General features: G+C 48.4%; 1 long non-coding RNA gene across 1 annotated transcript in view; it reads right to left on the bottom strand.

Annotated features, from left to right (window-relative positions):
• The window catches only part of LOC120368894, a 35,539-nt gene extending 18,766 nt beyond the window's left edge, over positions 1 to 16,773 (bottom strand). The window contains exons 1-2 of the long non-coding RNA XR_005582826.1: positions 16,682 to 16,773; positions 4,967 to 5,029 (exon numbers count right to left, since the gene is read on the bottom strand). This is a non-coding gene — a long non-coding RNA (uncharacterized LOC120368894). The remainder of the gene's footprint in view (positions 1 to 4,966; positions 5,030 to 16,681) is intronic.
• Between the last annotated feature and the right edge of the window lie 1,669 nt (positions 16,774 to 18,442).

Below are 18,442 nucleotides of genomic sequence, written 5' to 3' on the forward strand. Positions count from 1 at the left end.
ATCAGAACAGTAAACTCAGGAGGCTGCAGTTAATGCACAAGGAATTACTGAGCGTGGTCTAATTCCAAGAGGACTAACTGTACTTGGCAAACTTTCAATCAGTTTGAAGAACACTGATCCCCCCAGGCTCAGAGGCTGTGGTCACTTTGTCCCATAACTCCTTCCAGGTTTACTGGAACACTTCATGGACGGATTGTACTGTAAACTGGCAGGCACAGCATGTCCTTTTAATATTATGTCATGGTAGTCAGTCATATTTTTGAGTATTTATAGCTAATGCTCAGGCTTTCCCATCTGAGTGGGCCTCCTGAGATCCCAGGCCCTCTATGTCATGATGCAGTTTCGATGCACAGATCTTCATTTCCTCTCCTAAACCTCTAGGTAACTATGATGCCGACAGACCAGCCATCAGTTCATGCCACGGCCCCCAAGCCTCACTGAACTAGGGTGACCAGATGTCCTGATTTTATAGGGACAGTCCCGATTTTTGGGTCTTTTTTTTATATAGACTCTTATTACACCCGACCCCATCCCGATTTTTCACACTTGCTGTCTGGTCACCCTACACGGAACACTGATAAAAGCATAGCTAGAAACCAGTCTGGCTCACCTGTGTGCTAGCACTGTTCGCATAGATGTTAATTTGCTAAGAATATGTTGAGTGTTTAGATTTGATGAAATGCTTGTAGGATGCTGCATGTATTGAACTGCATGGTATGACGTTATATGGAATGTTTGCTTTGTAAAGCTCTGTACTTGTGTAACTCCCCAAAAAGGAAAGAAGTGTTAACTAATGTTAAGTGCTGGTCCTGCACACAAGAAGGCCAACTGAAACCCAAGGAGCCATAGTGAAACATCAAAGGACAACAGCAGTGAAGATTGTCGTCCCACCCCCACACACCCATGAAGAGGAGGCAGGCACCAACACTTGCTGCATCCGTGAGAGCTCTGGGGGAAAGGAATAAAAGTCCCTGACCAGACGGAACCGTATCACTGTGGAATTTGGAGAAGGCAATATTTCTAAGTATAAGCAAGGGATCCCCAAGCCACTCAGCTTGGGTTAGCCGTAAGGGACATATAGAGTTTGCATATTACAGCAGCTTCTATTGCCTTTTGAAACCTAAGACTGTAACTCATTTGTATGTGTATATATGTTTACCTGCTTTAACCTTGTAATTAACTCTCATTTCTTTTTCCTAGTTAACAAATCTTTAGTTGATTTATTAGTGGATTGGCTACAGGTGCTGTCTTTGTGGAGAGAGATAAGATACAACTGACCTGGGGTAAGTGACTGGGAGTAACCTGAATATTGTTGTGATTTTTGGTGTAAGGGACCATCTATCACAAAGGCAAGTTTGCGTAGGTGACTAGATAGACCTGAGTGCCGAAAGGGACTGTCTGTGACTCTATGTTAATGGCTGTTGTAGTGCTTGAGGAGTTCACACTTGATACTTCATTGGTGAAACCTAAATGTAGAACACACAACCAGTTTGGGGTTTGTGCCCTGTTTCTTAACAGTCTGTGCTGAGCTTGGCACTCATGGTCATAAGCCACTCTAGTTGTCTTGACAGTAGCATTATTGTAATGCTTTTTCTAGCCCAATGGCGACTGTGTTCAGTGTTGGATGAAGTGATCTTTGTGAACATGTACAGAGCAAAAATTCTTTCCTGAGACTTGAGATTCTGCTATGGCATTAAATATAGCTGTATGGATGCTGTGGGTCAGACTGGAGCTCAGGCTCTGAAGCCCAGGGTGGGGGGTTCATCCCTCACCATAGGCTTCAGAACCTAAGCTCCGCCTGAGCCGCAATTTAAAAGCGTTGTCTACACAGCTATTTTTAGTGCAAGCCTCAGTCTGTTGATCTAGACTTGGAGGCTCATGACAACTGGCTGTGTAGACACACCCAATGGGTACTCAGCACTTCTGAGTAAAAATTTCCAGCACACCTAACTGACTCAGGAGCCTATGCCCCACTGAAAGGCTCCTAAGTAAGTTGGGCTCTTGGTGAATTTTACTCTAGGAGCCTAAATTTAAGCCTCTCTTTTTGAAAAGCATGGCCAACTGGCCCATGTGATTCTCTGCAGCCTTCTCTCCCTCAATTTGTTACTCAGCTGCTTTAGAACAAGTTAAAAGTTTCTCTATACTGATACTAGGTGGTAAGAAAAGTATAAAAACCTAGATTTACCGATTGGTATCAGCTGGGGGACTATGCCAGCCTCGTCTCTCTTTGCTTTGCACTGGGTTCTCTGTTCTACCCCGTAACACAGGCTGCCCTCGAATGCTCTCCTCCAGTGGGAACATGACCCGTTCTTAGCACTGCTCACAATCAAGGTGCTGAGCCTCTTTTCTAAATCTCCAACCTATGGAGGCCTCAAGTGGGACAGAAACACAGAGTAGGTGCTGCTGTTTAAACAGCAGCTGAGTGGGTGCTCCACCAGCAGGAATTTTGTTAGAGCGAGATAATGCAGTCACCACTGGTATACATACTAGGAGGCTCCTGGGAGCTCTCTTGGTACGCTTGGTATGAATCCTGTTGACTCAGCTCATCATAAAAGACACTCAGCAAGAACGAGCACCAAGAGAGGTGTCTGTCTCACCTGCTGCCAACCTCCTTGGGTGCTTCATTGTTTGCTTTATGCAACAGTCATAAAAAGCCTCAGTCTGTGAATATATAATTAGATATTTTACATCTTTTCTGCCTCTTTAATTTAGGATGAAACACAGCAAGACTTTCATGTAACAGAACAGGGAAGGAGAGTTTTGTGCTTACAGACCACATTTAGAGCAAGATCATTCAGTGTAAACACAGTGCATGTGCTTCAGAGGGCTCCATGCAAAAAGCAGGAGTTATGAAACAGCACATGCTTAACCCATTGGTCTGGAGCTATAAGCCCTTGCTTCTCTCCTCTCAGGAGCTATACTCAGCATTGTTTCCAGGAGCACCCTGACCAGGTACTTTTCCTCCCAGAAGCTGCACCCAGAACCCATTCAGTTCCTGTTCTTCTCCAAACAAGATGGGTCATTCCAGAATGAATGACTTAATGCAAACACGTTTGGAAAAAAAACCTCTTAAGCAGAAGAGAAATAGAGAGAAACACTTAAAAGCCTTAGTGATAAATTTAACTCGTCTTCCTTAACCGGCTTCAATTTAAATGTAAGCCTTTGGAGATTTATACAGTATGTGGTGCTGTAGCGTGCAGTCAGAGACTTATTAGCACAAGTTTAGGATGGCTGCATTACTCACAAACATCAAAGCCACAAGAGAATGAGTTATGCAAATCATCCCAAACGAATGCTGAGACAACCTTTATCCCACTCTACCACATTGTGTGCATTTACCACATTTTACAAATGAGCTAGTTTAGAAATATTTGAGAGAGGTATTTTTGTTAGACTGTTTTTTAACTTCCTCTGCAAGTAAAGCTAAGGGGCTTTAATACCCCATGGGCAATTGTAGAGGGCTCGGAGGTAGAGGAAAAGGATCATTTTAGAACCCTGTAAAAATACTATTGGTGTGTGTATGTTGGTGGTGGTCTGCCTGTATTTGTACTTGTACAGCTCCCTGGCATGAACAATAGCTGGAGAACATAGAAGAATTCTCTGGATGGCATGTGGTGGCAGACAGTGGTCAACTGACCATTATGAATGTCCTGGAAAATTAGGGTGAAATGCCCAATTCCTCTTACTTCACTCATCAGGTTTACTGTCTGCTGCCTATCAGGGAGACTAGATGAGTTTGGTTGATTGATAATGAGTCACAGAGCACCACTCACTTGTAGGGCACTAGAACAAATCTGGCCTCAGTTTATGGTGACATTTAATGCCACCTAATTTGCCATCAGTGACCTCTCTGAAAGGAGCTGGTCTCAGCCCTAGAGGATAGTCCAGTTTAAAAAACTCCCTTTTTCCAGGTGGCCAAACAGGTTTTGAACAAGCTAAATGGGCTTGTTTGTCTCCCACTGAATTGTTCAATGGAAGCCAAATGAACAATTCAAAAAGAACCTAAGTGAATTTCCAGTAGGGTATCCATTTTCTTGTGGACAGAAGCCAGCATTGCAAAAGTGGACCAGTCAAATCATTGTTGGAAAACTCAGTAGGAAGGCAGAGGACTGAATGGACTTGGAAAGTGACTAACACTCTGTCTCCTAAAGCAGTGGTTCTCAACCAGGGGTACACATACCCCTGGAGGTATGCAGAGGTCTTCCAGGGGATACATCAGCTTATCTAGATATTTGCCTGGTTTTACAACAGGTGACATAAAAAGCACTAGCGAAGTCAGTATAAACTAAAATTTCATACAGACAATGACTTGTTAATACTGCTCTATATACTATACCAGGGGTAGGCAACCTATGGCACATGTGCCGAAGGCAGCATGCGAGCTGATTTTCAGTGGCACTCACACTGCCCGGGTCCTGGACACCAGTCCGGGGGGCTCTGCATTTTAATTTAATTTTAAATGAAGCTTCTTAAACATTTAAAAAACCTTATTTACTTTACATACAACAATAGTTTAGTTATATATTATAGACATAGAAAGAGACCTTCTAAAAACGTTAACATGTATTACTGGCACGCAAAACCTTAAATTAGATTGAACCCATGAAGACTCGGCACACTACTTCTGAAAAGTTGCCGACCCCTGTACTATACACTGAATTGTAAGTACAATATTTGTATTCCAATTGATCTATTTTATAATTATATGGTAAACATGAGGAAGTCAGCAAGTTTTCAGTAGTAGTGTGCTGTGACACTTTTGTATTTTTATGTCTGATTTTGTAAGCAAGTAATTTTTAAGGAAGATGAAACTTGGGGTATGCAAGACAAATCAGACTCCTGAAAGGGGTACAATAGTCTGGAAAGACTGAGAACCACTGCCCTAGCGAAGATTCCTGAAGGTTCAGGGCATCTCAGCAATGTGGTGCAGACAAGCCTGGACTGTTGTTGCTCATGCTATACTTACTTTGCGGGGATAGACAGAGGGCTGCAGTCGCAAGAGCTGTTCATCCGGGACCTTTCACTTCATCTGCAAGAAGAAAAAGAAAAGAAAAGAAAAAAAAAAGAGCTCAGAAATCCACATTCTAGCACAGATACACGTGGTATTATTTGCAACCTGTGTGGGATCCCGCTTCTGACCAGAATATGCTTAACTTGCAAATCCAGGGCTATAATTCAAGAGAGAGAATATCAGTTTTTATTTGGACTCCATAGCACACTGTGAATACAGTAGGGGTGAATTTGGCACATTGCCTTGAAACCCTAACCCATATTTACTTTTACAGAGATTTTGCTTTTCCCAATACTCTCAGGACTCCTGAGTTTTTACATCTCTATTGTAATTAGATCCTGTTCATGCCTGTCATGTGACTGGCTCAATTTTTGTTATTTAAAGAACAAAAGACTAGTATTTTCCACTCTCTTGTACCTCTTATTAGATAAAAAAAATAGAGTGGAGATTCTATCTTAACTAGCCATTGCCACTCTGATATGGGTAGTAAAGCACAGAGACTATATAACTTTTAGTGCCTCTCTGAAGGATCTATTCCAGGGGTTCCCAAACTTCATTGCACCGCAGCCCCCTTCTGACAACAAAAATTACTACACAACCCCAGGAGGGGAGACGGAAGCCTGAGCCTGTCCAAGCCCAGCCACCCCTGGTGTGGGAGGCCAAAGCCCAAGCCCAAGAGCTTCAGCCCTAGGCAAGGGGCCTGTAACCTGAGCCCCGCCACTCCAGCAAATTTAAACCAGCCCTGGTGACCCCATTAAAACAGGGTCACGACCCACTTTGGGGTCCCAACCCACAGTTTGAGAACTGCTGATCTATTATTCTACAGTAACTAACTCACACATATTAGGCACTCATAGCACCTAATATGCTGCTAGAGCAACACACAATTAATAATGAGGAGCAGAGCTATGAAATAAAAAATAAAAATGACCAAAATTAAAAATTTAAAATTTTAAGGGGGGTTGATTTGTTTTCAGGTTTTTTGCAAAGGAAAAAATGGCATTTTTAACTTGGTCTAATAAGGACCTTCCCTTCTTATATCTATCAAAATGAATATTTTTATATTACTTTGGAGTCAGATTTTTCAAAAGCAGTCAGTGTTGGTCTAACTTTGCTCCCATGGAAATGAAGGGGAGTTTTATCATTGATTTCACAGGGATTAGAGTTAAGCCAATGCTAAGTGCATTCAAAATCCCATTTTTAGCAGACATCAGCCAGCAAGACTATTTTTATTAAACACATGATCTAAAGACAGACAAAGCAAAAAGTCTCCCATGCTGACACTGCCATCCTGTCAAGCTCACAGTTTATTCATACATATTGACATAATAAAGCAGCAAGAAAAGTTGGATGCAGGGGGAAGTTATTTCTGCACTGGTAGTGTTTTGGAATGTTGTGCAATGAACCACAACTAAAAAAAAAAAAAGAAAGTTATGCACAATTCTACGCTTTTCACTCCTTGGCTCTTTATACATGACGGGAATGCCATAGGAAGAGTTAGGAGTACAATTCAACAAACTTAAGATAGCCCCTATTATCACCTGGCTCAGTTTGTCTCTCTTTGTGTGGACACCAATCTGTGATGGCAACTGCTGAATCTGAAGTGCTGTTAGGTGACTGGTCATTATCCCTAGCTCTGGGTCTCGCAAGCAAACACCCAGATACACCGCCCAGTGTCTGAGACCCTTCTTGGACACTGGGACCCTGCAGCCCAGCTGCCAAGATCCTGGAACCAGTATCTCAGCCCTCCTCAGCCCCCAGTTGCTTAGGCACGTTCCTTCCAGTGTTCACCTGGCTATACAAGCTATATTTTTCTCAACTAATCCCTTCAGTAAAGCCAGGAAACACAGGCTTAGCAAAGGAATTTCCTAAACACACACACTTTAGTCTTAGATCGCTCAGAAGAGTTACAGATCTGTAGAAAACAACACATTATTGAATTTAATACCCTTGGTCTGATCTTTTGTGAGTCTTTGGGTTTGGTCTAGATCCTTTAATGGGGGGAGGGGCAAGGCCTTCCTGCCTTCACTTCCTCCGGCTAGGACTTCTGTTTCTGGTGGTAAGATGGCTCGTTTTGCTGAGGAAGTATGCCTCTTCTAAAACAGCCTCTGACACCTTTTCTGTCTTCACTCTTCTCTGGTCTTGCAGGGGATTTTCCATTCACCAACCCCACAATCCCACGACCAAACTTCTGGGAAGAGTCATTCAAAGCCAGCAGTCCTGCCAGTTGAAACCCCACTGCTCCAGTAGGGAAGAGTTGTTGATGTTGATGACCCTGGATTGCTCTGTCACCACTTTCCAGGCACAGTCTCTGCACTAGGAGTCAAGTTCCGACTACAGCATGAATGCTCAAAGTCCACTAAATATAACAGTCAAAATAGAGGCTGAAATACAACAGACATTCACAAAATAAAAATGGAATTCATAAGTTGACATAGACATAGTCCCTGGGCTGTCACAGCTCCATCTTATTAGCACATTAATGCCCCAGTTCAATCACCATGATGTTCAGAATTAATGAGCCTGATTCCTGTTTACATTAAGGCCCTTTTACGCTGCTCTGGCAATGCAAAGGTTGCACCGTAAAGTGGGTACAAAGTGGTGTGATGTAGCCTTAATGCAAATGAGAATCAGGCCCAGGTTACTTTATGTGCTCTTAATGGAGACATACATCTGATTTCTCTCTCTAACATACCATTAGATTCTGAATGACTCAAGCAGCAAGTGTAAGATGGGCATTTGGCATCCCACATCAGACAAACAGGGCCATTTGCCATGTGACTCATAGATTCCAGCCTCAGCCATTTAAAATGTGCTACAGACCACACTCACTAGCTCCTGGTCCACTACAATGTCCCAGCATGCACCATGTTAAATAACCATGGAGCCTTGCTGGTGACAGCCTACAGGGACTCAGGAAATGGGTTATTCTCATGTGATTGGTTGTTTTTAAGATTGCTTGATACTTTTAGAGATACAACACAGGAAACATAAGAGGCCATTAAATAAAACAAGCAAAACACCACTAAGTACAGCCCGTATGGGTTGTTCCCTGCTCTTGTGGTAGCTGTGATGTCACAGTGTGGGGCAGAGTCTGATATGTTCCAGCCAGACCTTCCAACAAGATGTCAGTAATCACTAGCAGATACAAGTGTAAAAAGAAAGAGCATCCACATTTTGAGGAATTATGCAGATACCAAAGCAGCAGCCCTCCAAATTCTTCCTTACAGAGAGTCTATCAGAACTGGTCCAGCAAACAAGGAGGTCACTAATCACTTATGATTCTCATTCCAACAGCCAACCTCCCTTAAACCTATTCTAGAAGCAACATGTTCAACCCAGAATTGTGAGAAATTGTGAGCAAGGGGGGACAGGCAATAGATCAATCTGTGACAGTACACATTTCAGGTTCAATGGTTACAGTTTGGCAATGTTATAAGCAGTTAGAAAAAGTGGTCATAGTGGGAAGTGTTTGGCAACCTCAGTAACAGGCATTGCTACATGTGCACATTATAATAAATATCAGAAAAAATATTGCTGATATACATATTTAGATAAAAAATGGTTTTATTTTATTGTGTTCTTCTCCCCCACACCTCTTAGATTGGAAACTCTTCAGGGCAGAGCCAATGTCTTCAGATGCCTTTGTGCACAAAGGGATCAGGGCCTCTAGGCTCTCCTCTAATGTAAATATTAAACAACAACAGACCATTGTCTCACATGGAAATCCAGAATTAATAGATGGGTAAGAAAGATAACCTAGTGCAGACTGGAGAGGTGGCAGTAGCAATAGCCCAATTTCTGCTATGACTCAAGACGTAGAGCCAGAATGGGGACTCGAAAGGCAGTGTAAAAGAGAAGGGCAGATAGTAAACACATGAGGGAAATGGTGGGCGTTGGGTGCAGAACAGAGAATTGGAAACTTGATCACATTTGGCTGTAAAGAAATGTGTCCAGTGAGGCCCGCATCTGGCAGTGAGCTACAAAAGGCTGCACTGTGTTGTCTACACAGCAAAGATCTGAGTGGGGGATGATACCTGCCATGGGTGAAATTCTGGCCTCTTGAAATAAATGGAAAAACTCCCACTGATTTCAATGGTGGTTGGATTTCACTCCATGTACATTGGCAGCACGGGAAGGGTTAAAGACGGAGTGGCAGCCCTGACTCTATTTCCTGATTTGTGGGGTTTATCTCAGACTCTTACATTGTTTTCGTTGACTTCTGCTGTGCCTGATCTCCTCTCCATTGCCAGGCACCGCCCTCTGCCAGACCCTTCCTGGTCTCCACTGCACATCCCCTCCTTCCACTGTGCATCTATTTGTCAGTATAATTTTAGTGCAGTGAGAAGCCTGTGATGCTAGCTTCACTTGCCCTGAGATGTTAAAAGGAAATCTGGTCATTTTGGGGATATGCCTGTTGACAGCAGGGGCATCCATCCTCGTCACAGGTCTCCTGATGCCAATCAGCAGTGCGCCTCTGTGGTAAGACAGCTTCTCCAGTCAGTCCTTTGGTGAGCCAGACATAGGGTAAGAGGACACTCAGGGTCAAATCCAGTGCAAGTATCTTGTCTGGGCACTGGGACTCTCTGCTGGGGACGGTGGTTGTCAGAAGGTTTCCTCTGATCCATGAGGGAGAAGAGCAGGGTAACCTTAGTGGGCCTAGCACCCCTTACTCAGTTCATTTTGTCAGCTCACCCTCCCACCCCCTTGGTCTATTCTGTCCACCTCTTGAGTCCAATCGGACACCCTATGGTGTGAACGCTCCGGGGTCCTGACTGAACTGATTCTGCTACCAACCGTCCCTCCGCATCCAGCAAACTATGGGCAGAATCTGCCCCTCCAGGCCAGACTCTTCTCCTAGCCATGGTGGAATCTGGCCCTCTGTTGCGAGCAAAAGGTGAAATGACTAAAGGATAGCATCATGTCACTTGATGCTGAGCCAAGCTAAAGGGATTGGATTTGGGTGTTGCTGTGTTCCCTCCCCAAGGAGCAATAAAAGGGGTATTTATAACCTGTTGTGGCTGGCTCATCTTTCAGGAAAGGCTGCAAGATCCAGTCCGCTAGTCCTTTGAGTTCTGCAAGGGAGGAGAGAAAGGAGGAGAGGCACAAAGCTCCTCGTGCCCTCCTTTTCAGCCATAACCTTTTCTCCAGGACGGCAGGATGCCTGGCTCTCTGCAAGCAATCACACTGTAGTGATCTCCCTCTGAAAGTGGCCTCAGCTGCTAGGGCTGACAGAGGTGATATTTAGCAAATGCGAAGGGTGTTAGAATGATAGAATGGAAAGAGGGGTTCTCTTAAATCAATGTGCATTCAAATCTGGCTTCTCATGTCCTGTCTATCAGTGGTTGCCCAGCACCACCTGGGGGACACAGCCTCTCCTGGGTGAAGAGAGGAATTCACTCTTTGGGGTTACTCAACACAGGGCTTCCTCTTGACTGTTTTACAAGTAAATCTCCAACTGAGACTAGGAGAGGATCATACTCTCTCAAGGCGTGAGGAGGAGAGGAATTTAGTCTTGCCTTCTTGGGCCAGGGTGTTGTTTCATGCCACATCCTGAGGGGGTAGGACTGCACTTGTGTGTGGGAAAACTCATCTGTTGATTTAAAAAACCTCATTTCTTTCAACATGACCATCTTGGCTAGTTATCAAATAGCTTCCAGTTTCCTTTTATTGGAGAAAACTGACCGGGTAGCTCCAGGAACATCTATTCTTCCAACAGCTTGGGGGTGAGGGCTGGCACCATGCCATCATGTCACTGGGACAGCTCCGGTGAACGTGGTCATGTAATTGATTGTGTTGCCACTTGCCTGCATTAGCCTACTCTGCACTGAGCATCTGAGGAACCCTGGGCACCACAAAGGAGAGGTTACCCATTTTTGTGACTATTTCATCAACCTAAAGTGGGAAAACAAAGCCACACAAGAATGTGTTAATAGGAGATCTAGCTGAGCCCATTGCTCTGTCTCAGATGAAGTCTGGTCCTGCAGCTAAAGCACACGATCAGTAGCTAGAAGATGTGAGTTTTATTCCTGGCTCTGACATTGACTTTGGACAAGACACTTTAGATATTTTCCAAGTAGCTAATGATTTGGGGGAATTGTTGTGTTTGGTGCCCAATCTGAGCTCTACTGAGCATGAGTTATAGGATTGCTGAGCATGAGCAACTTCCACTGACTTCAAGTAGTAGCAGACATGTAATTGTGGAAGTTCAGCATGCGTGAAAAGCAGCTGCAAGGTGCTCAGGCACTCTGCAGGAACTCATGCTGCAAAAGTGGACACGGGGCTTAGGAAAAATAAAAAGGGAATGATACTTTTTCCTAAAGTTCACTTAAAGTTTCCTCTCAAAATACTGCCTATTGGCTGGATCCTGCGCACCATTGAAAGGGACAGTGTCATAGGCGCCGACTTATATGGGGCTCTGGGGCTTTAGCCCCAGGAATATTCCCAAGCAGGGGCTCTGCCCCACCAATGTTTTCTCCCCTGCTTGGAGTGCACCCCCCGCCGCCGCCGCCACCGTCGCCACGGCTGGAGCTTCCCCCCTCCCCGCCCGGCAGGGGCGGCTCTAGGCACCAGCAAAACAAGCTGGTGCCTAGAGCTGGGGCCCCAGCTCATCCTGCCGCTGTGAGCCGAGGAGCGGCCCATCCCCTGCAGCCGGGGCAGGGCTGCGCTACCGGCTCCGCTTGGGGGAGAGGGATGGCCCCTTACCGGTAGCGCGGCCCCGCCTGGCTGCAGAGGACGGGCCGCTCCTCCTCCGCTTGTTCGCGCCCGGGTCCTACACAGCGCAGCAGCAGCAGCTTGGCTGGGGGGGGCGGGGCTAAGCTCCGCCCCGCTCAGAGCCGCGTGGTCAGGGGGCGGGGCTGGGAGCTCCGGGCCGAGCGGCTCCTCCCCTGACCACGCGGCTCTGAGCGGGGAAGAGCTCAGCCCCCTCCGGGAGCCATGCGGCTGCAGCGCTGTGCAGGGCCGCTTCTCGAGGCGCGCAGTGAGCGGGGGGTAAGCAGCCGGGGCCGGGGGGTTGGCTAAGGGGCAGGGAGTCCCGGGGACACTCAGGGGGCAGGGAGGGGGCACAGGTTCTGTGGGGGGAGGGGCGGTCCGGGGCCAGGAAGGGGGTTGGATTGGGGGTCTCAGGGAGGTGGTTGTCAGGCACCCCCCGACCCCATTACCCCCCAGGCCCAGCCCTGACCCCCAGCTCCAAGCCCAGCCCCACTGAGATGGGCACCCCCCCAAACCCATCCTCCCCACCCAGCCCTGTCCCCCAGCTCCAAGCCCAGCCCCTCTGAGGTGGGCACCCCCCCAAACCCATCCTCCCCACCCAGCCCTGACCCCCAGCTCCAAGCCCAGCCCCTCGGACCTGGGCACACCCCACGGCCCCATCCCCCTCACAGCCCTGACCCCCAGCTCTGAGCCCAGCACCTCTGATCCGGACATCCCCCTGTACCCATTCCCCCCACAGCCCTGACCCCCAGCTCTGAGCCCAGCCCCTCTGATCCGGACACTCCCCTGTACCCATTCCCCCCACAGCCCTGACCCCAGCTCCGAGCCCAGCCCCTCTGATCCGGACACCCCCCTGTACCCATTCCCCCTCACAGCCCTGCCCCCCAGCTCTGAGCCCAGCCCCTCTGAGCTGGGCACCCCCCTGACCTCAGTCCCCCCACAGCCCTGACCCCCAGCTCTGAGCCCAGCTGCTCTGAGGTGGGCACTCCCCGACACCATCTCCCTCACCCCAGACCCCCCGCTCCGAGCCCAGCCCCCGTTGAGCTGGGCACCCCGACCCCATCCCCACCCCAGACCCCCAGCTCTGAGGCGAGCCCCTCTGAGCCAGACAACCTCCGACCCCATCTCCCCACAGTCCTGAGCCCAGCCCCTGTGAGCCAGGCACCCCCCAGAGCCCAGCTCCCCACCCAGCCCTGGGCAACAGCAGCACCACCTCCAGGCAGTGACAGCCCATTGGCACCAACCATCACCCAGCAACAGCCCATTATGTAATTGCAAATGTAGACAGACCAGTAAAGCATTTAATGTTTTTAAATAATGTATTTGGTGTATTTTCAAATTATTACAAATTAATTTTCACTAGTTATTTTTTACATTTCCAAATACATGTTACTATAGTATTGCAACTTTTTTTATGGAAGGGGCCCCCAAAATTGCTTTGCCCCAGGCCCCCTGAATCCTCTGGGAGGCCCTACCCAGTGTGTGTGAGGAGCTGGGGAGGGACGGAAACGGGGTCCCCTGGAGCCGAGCCCAGGCTGCGATGGTGGCGAGGGGCTCCTGGAGTGTGTGAGGAGGTGAGCGGCCGGCTGGGTTCGTCGGTGCTGAGCAGGTAGCCCCGCAGCCGGAGATCCTTGCCTTCCCTCCTGCCGGGGCTGGGCCAGGGCACCGTGAGGCTGAAGAGCAGCAGGTCCAGGGGGCTCTCCAGGTCCTCGGCTGCCAGCATGTCGGGGGTGAGGGCGGTGAGCGTGAACTGATCCACCTTGGCCACCAGCAGTGCTGCGAAGCCCAGGGAGGGGGCCGTGTTCTTTGCACCACCCCGTAGCCGCGCCGCCACCTGGAAGTACTCCCGCTCCGCGCCGCCCAGCAGCTCCACCCGCATGGGGACAGAGTCACAGCTGGGCCAGGGTTTGGCTGCAGTGTGCTGGTAGCGGATCCCACATTTGGGGTGGAGCCCAGTGCTGGGGCAACAGGGGGTGTACGGGGGGGGGCTCATGTCTGGGGGCGGGGGAGGGCAGCCAAAAAATGTTTTGCTTGGGGCGGCAAAAAACCTAGAGCCGGCCCTGCCGCCCGGCCCCAGAGCTTCCCTGCCTGAACACAGACCAGACAGCGTGTCTCTCTCCCTTGCCTCTGCTGCTGCCGGCTGCTGCCTAAGGCAATGCAAGCTGCTGTTGCTTGCTGGAGCACCGGCCGGGGGAGGGGAGCGGAGTGGAGGGGGCTGTGCCATGTTTGGCAGCCCTCCCCTCCCCCTACCTGGAGGAGAGGCAAAGGGGACTTCTGGCCAGGACTCGGAGACTGACCTCACTCACCTGAGCAGCTGCTGGGGCTTCCGTGAGTGTTTGACCCTATGATTCCCCCCCCCCCGCCCCACTCCTGCCCAACGCTGGGGAAGGGGCAGCCCCATGCCATCCCCTCCCACCGTCCCCCAGTGAAGCTACGGTGAGGGGCAGCAGGCTGCAGCCTGCAGCAGGGGTCAGGGAGGCAGGAAGCCATATATGAAGGCAGTGCCCCTCCCCTCCAGCACCCACCCACCACAGGGCAGATGGGGGAGGGGATTCATAGACCTACCTGAGCAGCTGGGGCTTGGGTGAATTTTATGACACCCTGCTCCCCTGCCCCATAGCCATCACCATGCAGACCCCACTTCTGCCCCATGCTGGGCAAGGGGCAGCCCCATCCACAGTGAAGTTATGGTGAGGGGCAGTAACATGGAAGGCCACCTGTGATGGCAACCCCCACCCCCTAGTACCCATCATAGAGGAGGTGAGTGAGCTTTCTGGACCTGAGAGGGGGCCTAGGAGCATGTGCAGTGACTGTGGTGCAGAGTGAGTGTGCTGTGGCGGGTAGGGGGGCAGAGGAGGGGTCCCTCCCCTGGAGCTTGCTGCTGCCAGTGGTGGTGATGGGGAGTCTTCTCTGGCCCTAGCCCTGGGGCAGCCTGTCTGCACCCCAAGTTCCTCATCCTCAGCCCTGGCTCACCCCAAAACCTGCACCCCCAGCACCGAGCACGCTCCTGCACTGTGAACCCCTCATCCCCAGTCCCACCCCAGAACCCTCACCTGAGGGGAAAAACGTGCAACTTAAATTTGGTGGTCAGTTTGGAGTATCATTGTATTTAGCACAATATTTGATTATTTTACACCCTTCAAAGTACGTAACTGGTCATATACAGGTGTTTTCTCTGAGTACTGTCTGTGTGCCTCAGTTTCCCCAATGCATTTCTTAAGGCTCTAGATGGTGGGATAAGGGGGTGTGATTGTTGTAAAGCCCTAGAAGGCCAGTGTGATGCCGTCTGCACAGAGAATGGCCAACACCCTGTCTCCAGGCAACTGATGGCCTGGGCCACCCCCCTGCAAGGTGCCAACTGAAGGTGTTGGAGAACAAAGAGATCAGGTGGCCTCCTAATGCCTGGAAAAGAGACAAAGACCAGAGGAGGGAGTGTCAGTGCCTGTGCGGACTTCCGGGAAGCGCATGGTGTGGAAGGGGATGCTGGGATGCTTTGGAACAACTCCATACAAAGCCAGTCAGGACTCTGGGGGAGCCTCCTCTCTGAGCATACTGTCTCCAGGGCAAGAAGCTTACACCTTCCTGGGTCTGACCTCGGAGCATTCAGCATGCCCTTCCACACCATGCACTTTCCGCAGCGAGTCTGCCCAGGCAGGTCCTGGGGCAACCAGAGGTCCCTGCACCCCAACTCCGCAGTCAGACGTGACTCTCAGCCAGACAGTAAAACAGAAGGTTTATTAGATGACAGGAACACAGTCTAAAACAGAGCTTGTAGGTACAGAAAACAGGACCCCTCAGTCAGGTCCATCTTGGGGGGTGGGGAGCCCAGACCAAAGTTCTGGGCCTCTCCCGATTTCCCCAGCCAGCTCCAAACTGACACTCCCTCATCTGGCCTTTGTGTCTCTTCCGGACAAGGAGGCCACCTGATCTCTTTGTCCCCAACACCGTCAGTTGGCACTTTGCAGGGGAAACTGAGGTACCCACACAGTATTCAGAGAAAACATTAAGAACATTCCCACTTTGTCACAACAGGTGCAACAAAATTTAATACTGTATATTAAAGCAGGCAAGTGCTGCTTCTGACTTTCCACTTTTAATTGACCCTTGTAATCTTGTAGTGCTGATGCATTGTAGCTTCATTTTATATCAGCTTACAGGGTGAGAGCGGGGGGGGGGGGACACCACCATTTTGGGCCCCACCAAAAATTATACGAACCTGCCGCCTATGGACAGTGTTGCTGATTACTTAAATGGAAGCAGGGTCAGGTTTTCAGAGCCCCAAACATATATTCTGACCTTTGTGGATTACTCTGAAGCAGTTTCTAAACCTTTATAAGGAGTGAGTACAGAAGTGGAAACATCAGCTAAGTGCAAACTAAAAAACAACAACACTCAATACACTGGAAGGGCAAAGAGTGGCATACACATAGCCAAAGACAACCAACACTAACACAACAGACAAGTGGAGCATGTGCCATGCTAATGACTCTGTGCCTGCTTCTCCATTGCACAGATGTAAAGAACTGCCCAAGAGGCAGGGCAAAGGGGATGTGAAAAACAACCATTCTGATTGGGTGTAAATAGCTACACAAAGTGTAGGACAACTGAGAATTGGGCCTTCTGTCTTCACCATTGCTATTTGCTGGGCTACTGAAGCAGGTGCCAGGAGGATATGTAAGGGTTTGTCTACATACAGAAGTTCAACAATTTAACTAACAGAGTTTACAAACCAATTTGGTTGAATCAGTTCTTCAATATAAGGCACTTGAACGGATTTAACTTAAGCTGTCAGAAAGAGTGGCGTAGCAAAGGAAGAGAGAGAAATAGAAAGGTTAAGTGGATAGAGAGCTATAGAAATGTGATTTTGCTACTCCTTGGTAGATGCTGTATGGACTACATTGTGAAAGTTTGTAGAAGCTCTTAGGAAAGAGAGAATTCCTTCAGGTTACTTTTTCTTACCTATGAGGAAAATGTTCTCTATTCGAAGTATTGAGTAGGTCAGGGGTCGGCAACCTTTCAGAAGTGTGTGCCGAGTCTTCATTTATTCACTCTAATTTAAGGGTTAAATTATTAAATTTAAATAATACATTTTAATGTTTTTAGAAGGTCTCTTTCTATAAGTCTATAATATATAACTAAACTATTGTTGTATGTAAAGTAAATAAGGTTTTTTAAATGTTTAAGAAGCTTCATTTAAAATTAAATTAAAATGCAGATCTCCCCGGACCGGTGGCCAGGACCCGGGCAATGTGAGTGCCACTGAAAATCAGCTTGCGTGCCGCCTTTGGCACCCGTGCCATAGGTTGCCTACCCCTGGAGTAGATCCTCTGCTCCCATTCACTTAAAGAGAGGATCTTGATCTTTCCTATAGCATGTAAACTCACTGCTGCTCAGGCAGGTTTTCTAAACTACACTGGAATAGGGGTAATAGGCACCATTTGGCCAAGTGGATGAGGGGGCAGCATCTTCTGATACAGAGGCAAACAAAATTAAATAATTCTCAGAGAGAGAAAATTGTTAACACCTTTCAAATGAAGCTTAAATGAAATCCCTGCTACCCAAGGATTACAGATCCAGGCTCACCACACATGAATCTCATCTGTGAACATCTTGCAAGCAGACAGAAATGCACCCAGACTCCATACCTTGGCATCTTGGTATCTAGAATGCTTAGAACCCCAAACTACAAAGGTGAGATAATGTTGTGGGAATTATTCTTTCTTGACAAATTCAGAGCTGCTAGAGTTGACAGTCTCCAGTTGGTGAGGAACACTCCTTGTCTTTCAGTAACTGTTAATACTGTTGGCCTTCAAGTGCTGGTGACAGGGCTGTGAGATACAGGGCTGTGAAGACTGCTCTCAATAGACTGAGCTCATTGGCTCCTTGCTCATCTTTGTGTGTGTAAAATGAGACTTAGGCTTCAGTTCTGTCTCTTTGCCTTTACCGTATGCAGAAGAGGGCACTGGGGAGATCACAGAGCAACATGGGAGAACGTTTCTAAAAGCCTGGCAGCTGGAGCGGGTACTGCAAAGAGGCAGCCAGCAGGGGCAAGCAATGCTCTGGAAGGTACCGGAGCTCCTCACCAATGTCTAGCTTCCCCAGGTCACTCATGCACAACCACTGTAATATGATGGAGGGGAAAGAATTGTACAGAAACCAAAGGATCAAATCGATATCTGCCTTGAGAGTGAACTTCACTCCAAAGGGAGAAGTGCTCCAAGGTCTCTGGAGCCTAAAGTGTGTGCTTCCTGGGAGTGAGGGTAAGGGAGATGGACCTTTGGTTGGGTTGAAGAGGAGAGCGGTTTGTTAACTGGTGGAGCTTCTATCAGATCATGCTGGGCTCAGCCCCCATGATTCCCTCCCAATGAAATCTCTGCTTCTAACAGAAAGAGCTTTTGAAAACGTGGAGACAGTATGACTTAGGGAGGTGGCAAAAAGCAAGACTGAGAAGGACAGATTACCCTTCCCCCTGATAAGTTATTACCAGAATTCTTGGGTTCCACCCAAGCCTCCTGGGAGGTGTGGAATTTTTCCTAGTCACTGTCTCCCTTAGCATCTCTCCCTCTGGCCTGTATCAGCCATTAATGGCAAAATTTAAGCTGCTTTACTTAGGCAATTTGTCTTACGGCCAAGCCAGCATCAGGCATGAGACCAAATACCTTGTGTCTGCTCATGAGTCACAGAGAAAGCACGCAAGGAAGTGAAAATTAAGCAGAGCTG

This window comes from Mauremys reevesii, linkage group 7 (genome assembly GCF_016161935.1).
Source record: "Mauremys reevesii isolate NIE-2019 linkage group 7, ASM1616193v1, whole genome shotgun sequence".
Taxonomy (NCBI): Eukaryota; Metazoa; Chordata; order Testudines; family Geoemydidae; genus Mauremys; species Mauremys reevesii.